Below are 15,913 nucleotides of genomic sequence, written 5' to 3'. Positions count from 1 at the left end.
ATACCAAAACCAGGCAAAGACACCACCAAAAAAGAAAACTACAGACCAATATCCCTGATGAACGTAGACGCAAAAATACTCAACAAAATTTTAGCAAACCGAATTCAAAAATACATCAAAACCATCGTACACCATGACCAAGTGGGATTCATCCCAGGGATGCAAGGATGGCACAACATTCGAAAGTCCATCAACATCATCCACCACATCAACAAAAAGAAAGACAAAAACCACATGATCATCTCCATAGATGCTGAAAAAGCATTTGACAAAGTTCAACATCCATTCATGATAAAAACTCTCAGCAAAATGGGAATAGAGGGCAAGTACCTCAACATAATAAAGGCCATCTATGAAAAACCCACAGCCAACATTATATTGAACAGTGAGAAGCTGAAAGCATTTCCGCTGAGATCGGGAACTAGACAGGGATGCCCACTCTCCCCACTGTTATTTAACATTGTACTAGAGGTCCTAGCCACGGCAATCAGACAAAACAAAAAAATACAAGGAATCCAGATTGGCAAAGAAGAAGTCAAACTGTCACTATTTGCAGATGACATGATACTGTACATAAAAAACCCTAAAGACTCCACCCCAGAACTACTAGAACTGATATTGGAATACAGCAAAGTTGCAGGATACAAAATCAACACACAGAAATCTGTGGCTTTCCTATATACCAACAATGAACCAACAGAAAGAGAAATCAGGAAAACAACTCCATTCACAATTGCATCAAAAAAAATAAAATACCTAGGAATAAACCTAACCAAAGAAGTGAAAGACTTATATTCTGAGAACTACAAGTCACTCTTAAAAGAAATTAAAGGGGACACTAACAGATGGAAACGCATCCCATGCTCATGGCTAGGAAGAATTAATATCGTCAAAATGGCCATCCTGCCCAAAGCAATATACAGATTTGATGCAATCCCTATGAAACTACCAGCAACATTCTTCAATGAACTGGAACAAATAATTCAAAAATTCATATGGAACCACCAAAGACCCCGAATAGCCAAAGCAATCCTGAGAAAGAAGAATAAAGTAGGGGGGATCTCACTCCCCAACTTCAAGCTCTATTATAAAGCCATAGTAATCAAGACAATTTGGTACTGGCACAAGAACAGAGCCACAGACCAATGGAACAGACTAGACAATCCAGACATTAACTCAGACATATATGGTCAATTAATATTTGATAAAGGAGCCATGGACATACAATGGCGAAATGACAGTCTCTTCAACAGATGGTGCTGGCAAAACTGGACAGCTACATGTAGGAGAATGAAACTGGACCATCGTCTAACCCCATATACAAAAGTAAACTCAAAATGGATCAAAGACCTGAATGTAAGTCATGAAACCATTAAACTCTTGGAAGAAAACGTAGGCACAAACCTCTTAGACATAAACATGAGTGACCTCTTCTTAAACATATCTCCCCGGGCAAGGAAAACAACAGCAAAAATGAACAAGTGGGACTATATTAAGCTGAAAAGCTTCTGTACAGCAAAAGACACCATCAATAGAACAAAAAGGAACCCTACAGTATGGGAGAATATCTTTGAAAATGACACATCCGATAAAGGCTTGACGTCCAGAATATATAAAGAGCTCACACGCCTCAACAAACAAAAAACAAATAACCCAATTAAAAAATGGGCAAAGGAACTGAACAGACAGTTCTCCAAAAAAGAAATACAGATGGCCAACAGACACATGAAAAGATGCTCCACATCGCTAATTATCAGAGAAATGCAAATTAAAACTACAATGAGGTATCACCTCACACCAGTAAGGATGGCTGCCATCCAAAAGACAAACAACAACAAATGTTGGCGAGGCTGTGGAGAAAGGGGAACCCTCCTACACTGCTGGTGGGAATGTAAACTTGTTCAACCATTGTGGAAAGCAGTATGGAGGTACATCAAAATGCTCAAAACAGACTTACCATTTGACCCAGGAATTGCACTCCTAGGAATTTACCCTAAGAATGCAGCAATCAAGTATGAGAAAGATCAGTGCACCCCTATGTTTATCGCAGCACTATTTACAATAGCCAAGAATTGGAAGCAACCTAAATGTCCATCGATAGATGAATGGATAAAGAAGAGGTGGTACATATACACAATGGAATACTACTCAGCCATAAGAAAAGGGCAAATCCAACCATTTGCAGCAACATGGATGGAGCTGGAGGGTATTTTGCTCAGTGAAACAAGCCAAGCAGAGAAAGAGAAATACCAAATGATTTCACTCATCTGTGGAATATAAGAACAAAGGAAAAACTGAAGGAACAAAACAGCAGCAGAATCACAGAACTCAAGAATGGACTAACAGGTACCAAAGGGAAAGGGACTGGGGAGGATGGGTGGGTAGGGAGGGATAAGGGGGGGAGAAGTAGGGGGATATTAAGATTAGCATCCATAGCGGGGTGGGAGAAAGGGGAGGGCTGTACAACACAGAGAAGACAAGTAGTGATTCTACAACAGGTTGCTACGCTGATGGACAGTGACTGTAAAGGAGTATATAGGGGGGACCTGGTATAGGGGAGAGCCTAGTAAACAAAGTATTCGTCATGTAAGTGTAGATTAATGATTAAAAAAAAAAATGCAGTTCCTATGTGGTGACCTCTAATGAGTTCTACACAATGATATAAAGGACATATAAAAGTGTAGGCAAAGGTCTGTTTGTGTTTATACAGAGGATCAAAGCCTAATTTGGCTACCCCGAAAATGAACTAAGATACGATATGAAAAAGAACTTCCAACATCAGCAGTCTCGGGAAGACTCATGACAGAAGATGATCAGAAGAAAAAAAAAGACTTCAGCAAAGATCCACACACTGTCACAGGTGTAGATGCACTCATTCCACCAGTTCCTGGACTTGCCATGGGAAAGATGAAGGAGATATCTAAGCTGGCCTGTGCATGCAGTAAAACAAAAATTGGACTGGATCTATACTGTTGGAACTTAAACAAGAATTAGGAGAAGTGCAAATTGTAGCACTCCAAAATCTTACAACCACAGACTATTTATCGTTAAAAGAACATATGGGATATGAACAGTCCCCAGGAATGGGGTGTTCTAGTTTATCTGAATTCTCTCAGACTGTTTAAGTTCAGTCGGACAATATCCACCATATCATAGATAAGTTTTCACAAATGCCTAAGGTGCCTAACTGGTTTTCTTGGTTTCACTGGAGATGGCTGGTAATTACAGGTATGCTTTGGTTAGGTAACTATATTCCTATTATGTTAATGTGTGTGCACAATTTAATTAGTCGTTTAAAACCTATCCATGCTGAAGTTACTCTACAAGAAGATATGTCAAAGAAATAATCAATCTTCCCAGGTTTTCTTCTGCCTGCTACTTCTGTAGCTTTTCTTCTTCCTACCTAATCACAACCTTTAAATAGAACTCGTGCCACATGTCGAATTTACCGAGTATCATAATTCTTCCAAGTGGTAAAGACACCTCAAGACAAATGCTAGGCATAGAAGCCACAGGGCATAAATATGCAAAGAAGTAAAAAGCTAACCTTTTCAAACGATAAGGCTTCTCTCTCACTTACCAACTTCACATTTCCCTGTATGGCCCCGGAAGATGACTGGTTAGCCAGAGACGGGTAAGATTCCTCAAGGGAGGAACAACCTAAGACAGGCACAGTCGCAGGGGGCCATCTGGTGAAAAAATGGGGAGCAGCAGAGGTGAGGCTTAGAACCTCCCCCCTCATGTTCTGAGAGAAATCTTCTGCATACATGGATGTTTATTGCCCTCGTCTAGCGCGGATTAACACATAGTCTACAGGCACACACCTGATCATCTACATTTGCTCTCTTACAACACTAAACTCTGTTTCCTACCTTTATCTCGTATCTACCTACCACTTCAGCATTTTATTAAAAATAATAATAATAGAGAAATGTGGTATCCACATATAAATCAGGTTTAAAAATCAAATGAGTATTCATATTTGAACTGACTGTGTATAGTTCATAATGCATTAACAAAACCGAAAGCTTCTGTGATGACTGCCCTTGCACTGTTCACCATGTAACTTATTCACTATGTAAGAATTTGTACTCCATGTAAGAATTTGTTCGTTATGCATCAGAAGATTGGAGACTGACGAAAATTGGGCTTGGGGTGGATTAATGATTGTGCATTGAGTATTGACCCCCCTATACAGAGATTTGTTGTGGTTAACAACTATTTGATCAATAAATATGAGAGATGCCCTCACAATATATATATATATATATATAAAAGAAAAAAAAAATACTGCTAGGCAATTCACAGATGAAATGCTCAGCCTTGCTATAGGACCAGGGAAATGCAAATCGAAATAACATTAAGATATTTAAAATCACTAGGTTGGGAAAAAAGAGTCATAAAACAAATTTTGAAGATATGAAGAAAAAGGATTTACTTATATCCTGATAAAAGCATAACTTTTCTCATCACCTTGTCAGTAGCAAGGCAGGTTGAATACGAACATATTCAATGATACAGAAAGTCGGCTCTGTGTAGATCATGGAACAGTTTTCAGTATTTTTGACTGTATAAGAAAAGTGTTTTTTCACTGTAACACAAACAGTGCACACACCTACATGCACATTTGTATAACCAAAACAAAGTTTTTAAAAATTATATCCTTCCTATATACATTGCATTGTATTTTCTATTCCATTTCACTTTGAAATGAAAAGAACACTGGAAAACAAATGAAAGTGATTTCACAATAAGCAAATCAAACCATGCAGTTGCAAAAAGGTAAACAATATTTGCCTTACTACTTGCCTAGTGCCCATGTGTGGAGATACGTACAAAAGTGTCCATTGTTGTTACAGTAAAACAATGAAATTAAATACCTTCAGTAGGGAAGTGTATAGATACACTTTTATATTTATAGAATGGAATGGAACATAGTGTTGTGTTTTGAAGTGCAGAGATTTCAACAATGTTGAACAAGATGTTGGCATCTTTGCTAAAAAAGTCATTTCATGGTTAAATTCTTTAGTGAGTGACTGGAGTACTTCCTAATTACAGGCATGCAAATATTTTGTGCCACACTTTACAGTTAAGACTTGATATCCTGTTGCAAAAATAGAGAAATCTCACTGTTACTCCCAGCCAGATGAAAAATTATCCCTCTTCCCTATAGGTCTAAATTTCTCTTGAAAAAGAGGTTTGCTTCTGTGGAAACATTTAGACAGCTTCTCTGCTGAGAACCTAGAGCTCTGTAGTATAAAGCTTAGAAGAGATTATTTATTTACTGAAAATGTCAAGGACAGATGTAGCCATATTAGTAACAAAATAACTTCAGTCTAGACCCCACAGAACAACTGATTTTAAATAGAATAGATTCTAGTGGAATTGCTTTGTCTCAAAATACAACTTCAAAAAATTGAGTGAAATGATTGTGTAAGATGGACAAAAATATGCACAAGTCAACTTGGAGGAGAGTTTAATAAATGATTGATTTACCAATGTGGGCAGAGCTTCCAGAAACCACAGAAGAGAAGGCAGTAATGAGAAGGAACCCATTGATAACCATCAACACAGCCTCCTGAGTCATGAAATGGTGAGGAGTGGACCCAGAGAGGTAAACAGCAGATACTCAGCAATGGGAGGAACTTGCAAGTTGGTGAATATCTATCACATCAGATGATTAAGGTTTTAAAATCACTGCAGCTAAGCTAATCTAACTGATGAAAACATAAGTTATTTGCTCCCTAGAGCTACTTTTCTTACAGAGGCATTTCACCATACACAGGATATTTGCTTTCCCATTTGCTATTGTAGGTGGTATGTGTCCTTTTAATTGCATAGTAGGATTAAGTTACACATATATGAATGTAAATGAAGAGACACTGGAGTGTGTTTTATACTGCCTGCAACTGGAGTATGATCTGCCAGACCACCTCCATTACCCACACTAATTCTTTCAGGGGGTACTGAAGAAACACCAGTAACAGCAAGGATGGTGTCTCACTATTTTGCTGATCCTTTTTGAGGAAGCAAAGATTGACTATCATGAGCAAACATTTTAAAGTCTCACATCTACCCCCACCCAATTTCCTTGATAATACCAAATAGAAAAATAGTAACCCGAAATGAATTATTGTGTTTCTAAAATGGTTGCCTCTAATACAGATTAGTGAGAGGGGAAAACTTCAATTCTGAAGTTTATAGGGAAGAAAATTGACAGAGAGCCAATTTCAAATTCTCCCATATTAGTTACTGTAATTAATTTTTACATCATAGTTTCCTCTGAATGGGCACTACAGCCAAAGGAGAGGAAGAGGATGAAGAGTATTTTGCTTTTACAGGAAGAATGGTAGCAGAAAAGATCAGTGATAAGGAAATGCCAATCTAACTTTAATTGCATAGTAGGATTAAGTTACACATATATGAATGTAAATGAAGAGACACTAGAGTGTGTTTTATACTGCCTGCAACTGGAGTGTGATCTGCCAGACCACCTCCATTACCCACACTAATTCTTTCAGGGGGTACTGAAGAAACACCAGTAACAGCAAGGATGGTGTCTCACTATTTTGCTGATCCTTTTTGAGGAAGCAAAGATTGACTATCATGAGCTAACTTTTCCATAAAGAGTCCCAAGGACCCTTTTTATTTTACGTAAATAATAAGGCAGTTTCCTATTGCTTCTGTAACAATGTACCACAAATTTAGTGGCTTTAGTCCAGACAAATTTATTCTATTATAGTTCTGTAGGTCACACTACAAAATGAGTCTTCAGGGGCTAAAATGAAGGGGCAAGCAGGGCTGGTTTCTTCTGAATTCTCCAGGGAAAATTCCATTCCTTGTCTCTTTCAGCTTCTGTATGCTGTGGCATTCCTTGGTCCTGGCCACATCACTCAAATATCTGCTTCTGTGGTCACATAGCCTTGTACCCTGATCTCCTGCCTCCATCTTATAAAGACATCTGTGGTTACATAGGGCCTACCTAGATAATTAAGGCTAATCTTTCCATTTCAAGATCTTGCCTTAATCACATCTATAAAGTTCCTTTTGCCATAAAAGGTAACATTCATAGGTTCTAGGGATTAAAATGTGGATTTCTTTGGAGGTGATTATTTAGCCTATCACCATATCATTAAGGATCCTAAGTAGACAGGACCTGCTGGACTCTTTGGTGTATAATTGTAAGTTTGATGGAATAACCTAGACATTGTTGGAAGAAGCCAGATCCAGACGATGGGTAACAGCCTCAAATCTGCATTTATCATTAATATTATTGACCTATATGGCTGAGCCTGAAGTCTCCCACTTATTCCTTGAATGAATGAACTGCTTACAAAATAATCTAAACCTACTAGACCTTGTTTCTGAATTTTATTTGTTGCTGTCCTAAAATTTTCAGCACTTATCAAAATCAATTCTGTTATTATGTCTACCTTTATTTTGTGCTCTTAAGCAGCCTGTAGTTTTCCCTTATAGTACTTGCAGTACTTAAGCCTGATGATTTCTTCCCAGGTTTTTCATAGGCCATAAGTTCTAGGAAAACTGTGTGTATGTCCTTCTTTTTTCCTACTGCCTGTCAACCAGTTGCTGTGGACCTGGTGTATCACAGGCTTTCAAATGTTTTTGAAGAAATACATGAATATCTCACCACTCTTCCAAATGAGCTCTATTGCTACATTGCATTCAAAAGCCAGCAAGGACTGTATCTTACTCATTTTATTAACTTTAAGAACTAACGCAGTATCTGGGATATGGTAGGCATTTGTTAAATTTTTTAATGAATGAATGCCCAGACACAAGGCAGTTAAGGTTAGTTTAACTGGTCCATCAAGTAACTTACTCAGAAGAGATACTCTTCCCAAAATCAATTTGAGAAGGGGTATATGGATTATTAGCTCTGAGAAAGCCACTTATGGATAACTAGACCTTCAGTCTACCTTAACCTTCCTGTTACCCAATCTCACCATTTTGTGAAGAATTATTATTAGAAGACATTCAGGAGACGGAAATTCCTCTCAACAAGGTCTAAGATGTCTACTTTGAAAATGAAACTAAGCAAAGAAGTATTGATTGTTAAATAATAATCTTGTCCTTATATTTATAGATTTCTCACCAAAATACTGTTTGGTACTCAAAAAACTACTGAGTCATGGAAAAAATTAATTTGGTGATTTCTTTTTTTAAACCGAGACATCTCCCGGCTCCCAGAGGGGCAACCTACCCTATGAAGGTACTCTTTGGAGGAATTTTTCATATAACTATCGATGTTGTAACACTCAGATCTCCTAAAATAATTCATCTAGTGGGAACAATGTGTAAAAATGTCAAATGCTGTCAATTTAATTCCAGGTATTTGAGGGATCAGCACATTCAGGAAAAAAACTCATTAGGAATTAGATCAATTTCTAGATTTTTTTCTGTTTCCTAGGTAACTGAAAAGCTGACTCTGTTATGTTGACTAAAATATATGTCGCCTTTGGTTTATCAGAGAAATGCTTTGTTTGAGGAATGAATAAATACCTGAAAACAGCAGAGTAAAGCCTAAGGGGAAAGTTGAACAATTAGACCAGTTGTATTTATTTATTCTTCCTAATATATCCTAGGAGAAGCTATTCATTAATTGGTATGTAGGTTCCAAAACACCTTCAAGAAGAGACACAGCATAGCAGACACGTTTCTCACAGTGCAAGAATTTATGATCTTCCCAATCTGATGCATCAGGAGAGGGATGAGTCTTGATAAGGATTCAGCTGATAGGAACAAAAATGACTCAGTAAAAGGTTGAAGATCTGGGGCAGCAGCAGAGATATTTTGGGGAAAAAATAGTCTGAGAGCAAAGTTTGTGTTATTTTAGTTTTTGATGTAAGTATTTAAGTTAAGCAAGAGAATAGACATTAACAAGTTTAGTTGCCAAAAGTGTCATAAAATGAGATCTAATGAGAGAATGGAATGGCCACCTACACTTTGTCTTTCAATTTACTTTCAAGCATTTCAACAAATCCCCATAGCTTTAAGTTTATTATAGAAAGATTGCGTAAAACACGAAAAGATTTCCTTAACTAGTTCCTGGTATTCAAGACATTACTTCTGGGGAAAAATATCAGATTTATTTATTATCATATATTTTGAGTATCTACCATGTCCTGCTTCCAATTCTAGGTGCTGAGTTAAGAGAGAGAACACGTATTGAGCTTTGTTCTAGACATTTAATATTCCTTGGCACATCTAATCATCAGAAGAAAACTGAAATGTATACTATTAGTTCCATTTTATAGATGAGAAAACAGAGGCTCTCATTAAGCAATTTAGCCAAATCATGCAACTAATAATGGGAAAAACCTGGATTATTGGGCTATAGAGGTCACTCGGGTCACTGTATTATGCTGTAATTGTTAAGGAGCTCTTGAATGTTTACCTGGCCTTGTGCTTCCATGGGCTGTTTAATGGTGATGATGAGAGTACTGATGGTAAGTACCACACACCGAGGTCCGTGCACCATGTCACATGTTAAATACATCCTGTGGTTGTCATATAATTCTTACAACAACTCTGTATGTAGATTTATAATCCCTGCTTTGTTGATGACAACAATAAAGCTCAGAGGCATTAAATAACTTTCTCAGGGACACAGCTAGTAAGAGTCTATGCTATGTCTAGATTCCATTCAACGCCTTGGCATTTAATCACCCCTTCTGACCTGCCTCCTGTGAAAGAGAGTTAATTCAAGAGAAAAAAGGGACATTTCTGTTTCAAAGACTATTAAAACAGCTCCAGCTTCTCAGGACAACTTGCAAGAAGGAAGAACAGTAAGCTGAGAACAGACACTGGTGGAATCCTTCTAAAACCAAGGCTCAGATTTTTTTATTAGGCTTCCTTAAAATTAGGCAGACTATTTGAAGAAAGATTCTAATTAGTTAATGATTCTCCCGTATTTGAGAAACATTGAAATTTTTTTCTCTAGAATTATCTGTGGAGGAATACATTTGTCAGTCAATAATATGTACAGAGAAGCTTATCAAAATTCAGATTCCTCCTAATGGGCCAGTCGCAGTTACTGTCTCGTATCCTTCACCATATATGTAGGGTACCCTTTGAAATTACGTGCATTGTTCCATTTAGGGCTACTGTTAACCTGCCATACCACCAAGATCATTCCAAAAAAAAATTCACTGAAGGCCTACTGTGTGCCAGACATTGTACTAGCTCTTTGAGCTGACAAAGCACAGTGTGGTGAGTTTCTCAAATGTGACCTCTTCCAGAGTCTTTGACCTAAACAGGATATACGAGGGGTTGAAGTCCTGCCCAGAGGAAGAGGCCCTGGGGAAAATAGAGGGAATGTCTGGGATCTAAGTTTGGGAAACTGACTAGTAACAGAAATGGATTTCTTTTTCAAGGAAGAATTTCTTAAGAAGTGAGATCTCAGTCTGAGGCTTCTGCTAGTGATTTTAAGGAAGGCTAAATCACATAACTTTTAACCTGTTCCTCACAGCATGTTTTAATTATGCCAATAATTAAAATTAATTAACAGTCTAAAACTTGTTACCTGGGGAGAAGGAGCTTGTTAGGAGGAGTTAACATTTCCTCCTGTAAACATTCTCTGTCCTTATCAGATCAGCCACATTTTGAAGTCCAGAGCAGTCCTTTAGACCTTCCCAATTGCCACCATTTTTTCACATTTCTCATTAAACTTCTTTATTTGATGCTTAAAAACTTTTAGTTTTGGAGTAGTGTCAAATAGTCTCTGAAGATACTCTCCTGAAGTTGTCACAATTTTGCATGAATGTGATTTTAGAATTAGGAAGACTTATTTTTATTTTCATTTCCTTCTCTTTAACATGAAATGTTAATAATACCATATTTATTATAAGTTTGTTGTGCTGATAGACTAAGTAATATCTATGTGAAATTCCAACATGTAGAAGGGCTTCAGTAAATACCACTTAGGAACCATGAAAGACTTCAAAACAAGGATTGAATACATTTTAAAAAGTGTTTTTTAAAAAAGTGAACTCTCATGGTGCAATATTTTTTTCCAAAAATGGAATTGACATGGAATGTTTAAAAAAAAAAACATTTTCAACTGATCCACTTCATTTGCCAACTAATCATGTGACTGAGGAAACAATTACTTTTTCAGGACCACACCTTTCCTCTTTATTGTCCTTGAATTAGGAATGCCTGTAAGCAACCTCCCCCTTTCCCCTCCCACTTTTCTGAGGAATCCTGCGTTGGGGAGGAGGCAATAGCCTCCTGCTGGGAGGAGTGAAAGGATTATAAAAAACCCACTTTCTCTAGCTCTGGACCACAGATCTCTTAATCTTTTGGAACCGTCTTGGAGGGTAAGTGTGGGAGAGAGATAACTGGGGAGTGTGTGTGTGTGTGCACGCGCGTGTGTTCCATCTAGAGTTCTACAAGGGAACTGCCTGGAGGGGGAAGCCAGAAGCGCTGGCTGCACCATTCTTTGGGTTACAAGGGACAGAGAATGATCCTTGAGGACTCTTTCTGACTACTTCTGTGCTCCGGGAAAGCATGTGATCTGGCCAGAATGCCATCTGTGTTTAAATCATAGAACGCCATGTGAGCCTTCAGTGAATTAACAGGAAACATTATGTACATCAACCTTAAGGTGACAGACAGATCTCATTGTTTTAAGGACAAAAAAAAGTTACCAGAGTCACTTATATCTAGTTGTTTATATGGGTTCTGTCCTTTGCCCTTTGCCCTTTCCACTTTACATACTCTACCAGAGCAATCTCAACATCATGTACTCTGAATATTGTTTTATTATTTGTATATTAAAACTTTTTCTGATTATAAAAATAGCAGTATCTTAACTGTAAATAAAAAGTCAAACAATGAAAAAAGCTAATATGGAAAATAAAAATCAGATGCAATTCCACCACCCAGAGAAAACCGTTCCTAAACTTTTTTCCAAGTATGGGTAAAATTTTGTGACTTGCTTCTTCCATTTGTAATATATCACAAACACTGTTCTCTTATTAAGTTTTCTTTTACTGTAGAATTTTTTAAGGCTGCAAGTCTTCCATCATATGGATGTATTATAACTTATTTTAATACCAAAAATAAATCCAATTATTAAAAGCCAAAGTCCAATCATTAGATATTTCATTTATGTCCAACTTTTCCTGTTGTAAAGGAGGCATACAAAGTAACTTTAACTCTCATGTTTCCTTCAGGTACATTTTTAGATGCAGACTCACTGGGTAAACGGACATAATTTTTAAAATTTTGATGAAAATTGTCATGTCCGTTCACACTGCTGCCGTTAATGTTTGAGCGACAGACCCCGCACAGCCTCTTAAGCCCTCCTTTTCTGGGTTTTGCCAAATTATCAAATAGAGGAGGGGGACAGCTGTTATGGACAATTTGAATGTTTTTGTTAGCTAGAGATGTAATTGTTTCTGTGTTCACTAACCATTTTTATTTCTTTTGTGGCCTGCCTATTCAGTTTCTCTGCTTATTCTGTATTGTGAAATTATATCTACTAATTTTTGAAGTTTTGAATTTTCACTTAAAGTTTTCAGTCCCTTCAGCTTATGTTCCTCATACACACAAGTTTAGGTACATGTTCATATCCTTTTTTTTTTCCTGTTTCCTTTTATGATTTGCTTTTATATTTAACTCCTTAATTTACTTGGAATTAATTTTGGTATACGGAAGGATATAGGAACCTAGCTTTACTTTTTCCTGAGCAGCTGGGTATTTAATTTTCTACCATTTGCTAAGTTGTTCATCGTGTCCCCACTGACTAAAAATGCTACCTTTATCTCACAGCCTGTAAGGATGCAGAGCTCATGCCTGGTCAGGTTCTTTGGACATAAGAAGGGAAGTGGGTGGGGGGAGTGGGAAAAGGCAGTAAGTAGAGAGACTTCAACTTTATGAGTAACATTTTGTCTATTATACTTTAAAAAAAAAAAAAAGACCAGCAGCAAAAATAACAAATGTTTTCATTTGTAAGATCTGGATGTAGGAGCCTAGAAGTATTTTCTGTGTTTTTTCTGGTGCTCGGTAAAAATTTATGGGAACTGTATATTCCCTGGAAATTTAAGAGTCACCAGTAACCTTCTTAATTTTATCATTTCTACTATAGTGATTTTGCTTAATATGTTCTGATTTTTTTTGAGTCAATGTTCCTAACTAGTTTTTTTCTAGGACATTATCCACTTTAATTAGATTTGAAATTGATTAGTATGTGTTTTAGCAGAGTAATCTCTCCATATCTCTAGTCATTATCAGAAATCTTTCTTTTTTCTATTTTGTATATTTCAATTTGCTTCTTTTTACTTAATGTAAATAAAGTGTCTTTGTGAGTGCCTCTGTTGTTTTTAATTATTTTTTAAAAATCCAAGTAATTGAAGTTATTTTGTATTTAATCATTTTTCCCATTGTTTTGCACTGTCCAAAGATGTAGCCAATACAATTTCTTTTTAGACTACTTAAGATTCTCTTTGCTATGATTTTTCCAAATTTTTTATGAGCACTTGATAAGATTGTCCACTTCCCTATTTTAGTTTTGCCTACTTCATCTGCCAAGGACTGAAAGAGGTATGTTAAAACTCCCTACCAACAATACCATTGTGTTTTTGCCAATTTCTTTTTATACTTCTAGTAGGTTATGCTTTATATTACTCCTTATGTTATTCTCAGTGTTTAACATTAACATTAACTGAGGATTCTTGCTTGACTATTACCTCTTAAAATGTCTATTAAAATTAGCAGAAAACTGAAATCATTGTATTTCATATAAGCATCCATAAAGCGGTTTAACCACTGACATTTATTGTCATAAGTGATATTTTGGGCTTCTCTAATCTTATGTTTTCTGACTTGTATGTTTTCATGATATGTAGTTTCTATCTTTTCTTTATGGATTGTGGCTTTTTATTGTGATAAAATATATGTAACAAAATTTACCATTTTAGCCATTTGTAAGTGTATAGTTCAATGACATTAAAACATTCACACTGTTGTACAGCCATCACCACCATCCATCTTGAGAACTTCTTAATCTTCCAAAACTGAAACCCTCTCCGTTAAACACTAAAACCCTCATTCTTTCTCTCTGAAGCGCATGGGAACCATGTTACTACTTTAGGTACCTCATGTAAGTGGAATCATATAATATTTGTCCTTTTGTGATGCTTATTCTCAGCATAATGTCTTCAAGATTCATCTAAGTTGCGGCATGTTGTCAGAATTTCCTTTATTTCTAAGGCTTCATAATATTCCTCATATATGATTTGCAAGTATTTTCTCCCATTCTGTAGGTTATCTTTTCACTTTCTTGATAATGTCCTTTGATGCGCAAGTTTTTAACTTTGAGGTAGTCCAGTTTATCTATACTTACTTTTGTTGCCTCTGCTTTTGATGTGATATCCAAGAAATCATTGCCAAATCAAGTGTTTCATGAAGATTTCTCCCTATGTTTTCTGCTAATAGTTTTATGGTGTTCGTGCTGATATTTTGGTCATTGATACATTTTCAGTTAACTTTTATGTGTATGTAACATTAGGGATCCAGCCTTATTCTTTTGCATATGGAAATCCAGTTGTCATAAATTTGAATAAATTTTTCAGGATGACTACATAGTTACATGCTTTCTAAATTCTTATATACCTGAATATTTTTCCTGTCTTCATGATGAATGTTTTCCCCTAAAACTTTTTTGATTATAGTCTGTCACTTATTGCCATAGAAATATCTGAGGCCATCTCATTTTTTGCTTCTTTTTAGGTTACTTTTCTCCATCGTGGATATGAGTAGAATTCTTTGTTTATCATTCAAATCGTAAACCTGTCCTTGGACATATCTAACTAATCTTGTCTCTTCATTTATTTTGTATAGAACATGTGAGTTCTTTATTTGCTGGATTCAGGTCTTTTTTCATTGAAGAAAAGTTTTCTTACATTTTTTATTTAATTGCTGGTCCTATTCTACTTGTTATGATCTCTTCTTAAGGTACACCAATTTTCTATGTATTGGGTCTCCGTTTTATTTTCTTCATATCCATCACTTTCTCATCATTTTAATATTTTTGTCCTTTTCCTTTGCATTATAAGAACTTTTAAAAATCTTTCCAACTGGATTATTTTGACTTTCAGTAGTGCAGATTCTTCTCTTTGTGTTTTTAATTGTTTTAAATTCACTTCTTTTCGCTTTTGATTATTGTTGTATTTCCTTCTTTAACTCACTCCATCCAGATCCCTCTTTGTCTGTTACCTTAGAGGGTCATTGTTCACCCTTTGTTTAATCAATTCCATATTTTCTTGAATTTCATATACATCATGAACACAGAAGCTGCCTAAATCTTCTTTCTTATAGTAAATATTTTCATAAATATCCTCCTGCCCCATGTTTTGAATGATGCTTTTCCTCCATGCAATCCTATGTTGATGGTAAATTTATCTGTGAACAAAAAGGACAAAACCATTCTTGATTCTTTTTTTAAATTTTTAAATTTTTTACTAAGGTATGATTGATATACACTCTTATGAAGGTTTCATGTGAAAAAACAATGTGGTTACTACATTCACCCACATTATCTAGTCCCCACCCATACCCCAATGCAGTCACTGTCCATCAGTGCAGCAAGTTGCCAGAGATCTGCTATGTCCCTTCTCTGTGATACACTGTTCTCCTGGTGATCCCCCACACCATGTGTTCTAAACATAATACCCCTCAGTCCCTTTCTCCCTTCCTCACCACCTGCCCTCCCACACCCCTCCCCTTTGGTAACCACTAGTTTATTCTTGGAGTCTCTGAGTCTGCTGCCATTTTGTTCCTTCAGTTTTGCTTCATTGTTATATTCCACAAATGAGGGAAATCTTTTGGCATTTGTCTTTCTCCGCCTAGCTTATTTCACTGAGTATAATGTCCTCCAGCTCCATCCATG

The 15,913-nt window shown here is 36.5% G+C and overlaps 1 long non-coding RNA gene across 1 annotated transcript in view; it reads left to right on the top strand.

The window, feature by feature from the left end:
- Window positions 1-11,214: 11,214 nt before the first annotated feature.
- Window positions 11,215-15,913, top strand: part of LOC130683387 (uncharacterized) — a 29,157-nt gene continuing 24,458 nt past the window's right edge. The window contains exon 1 of the long non-coding RNA XR_008997078.1: window positions 11,215-11,339. This is a non-coding gene — a long non-coding RNA (uncharacterized LOC130683387). The remainder of the gene's footprint in view (window positions 11,340-15,913) is intronic.

The sequence above is a fragment of the Manis pentadactyla genome, chromosome 4 (genome assembly GCF_030020395.1).
Source record: "Manis pentadactyla isolate mManPen7 chromosome 4, mManPen7.hap1, whole genome shotgun sequence".
NCBI classification, from domain to species: Eukaryota; Metazoa; Chordata; class Mammalia; order Pholidota; family Manidae; genus Manis; species Manis pentadactyla.
The sequence above is the reverse complement of the archived record's forward strand: the minus strand, read 5'-3'. Positions and strand labels throughout refer to the sequence as shown.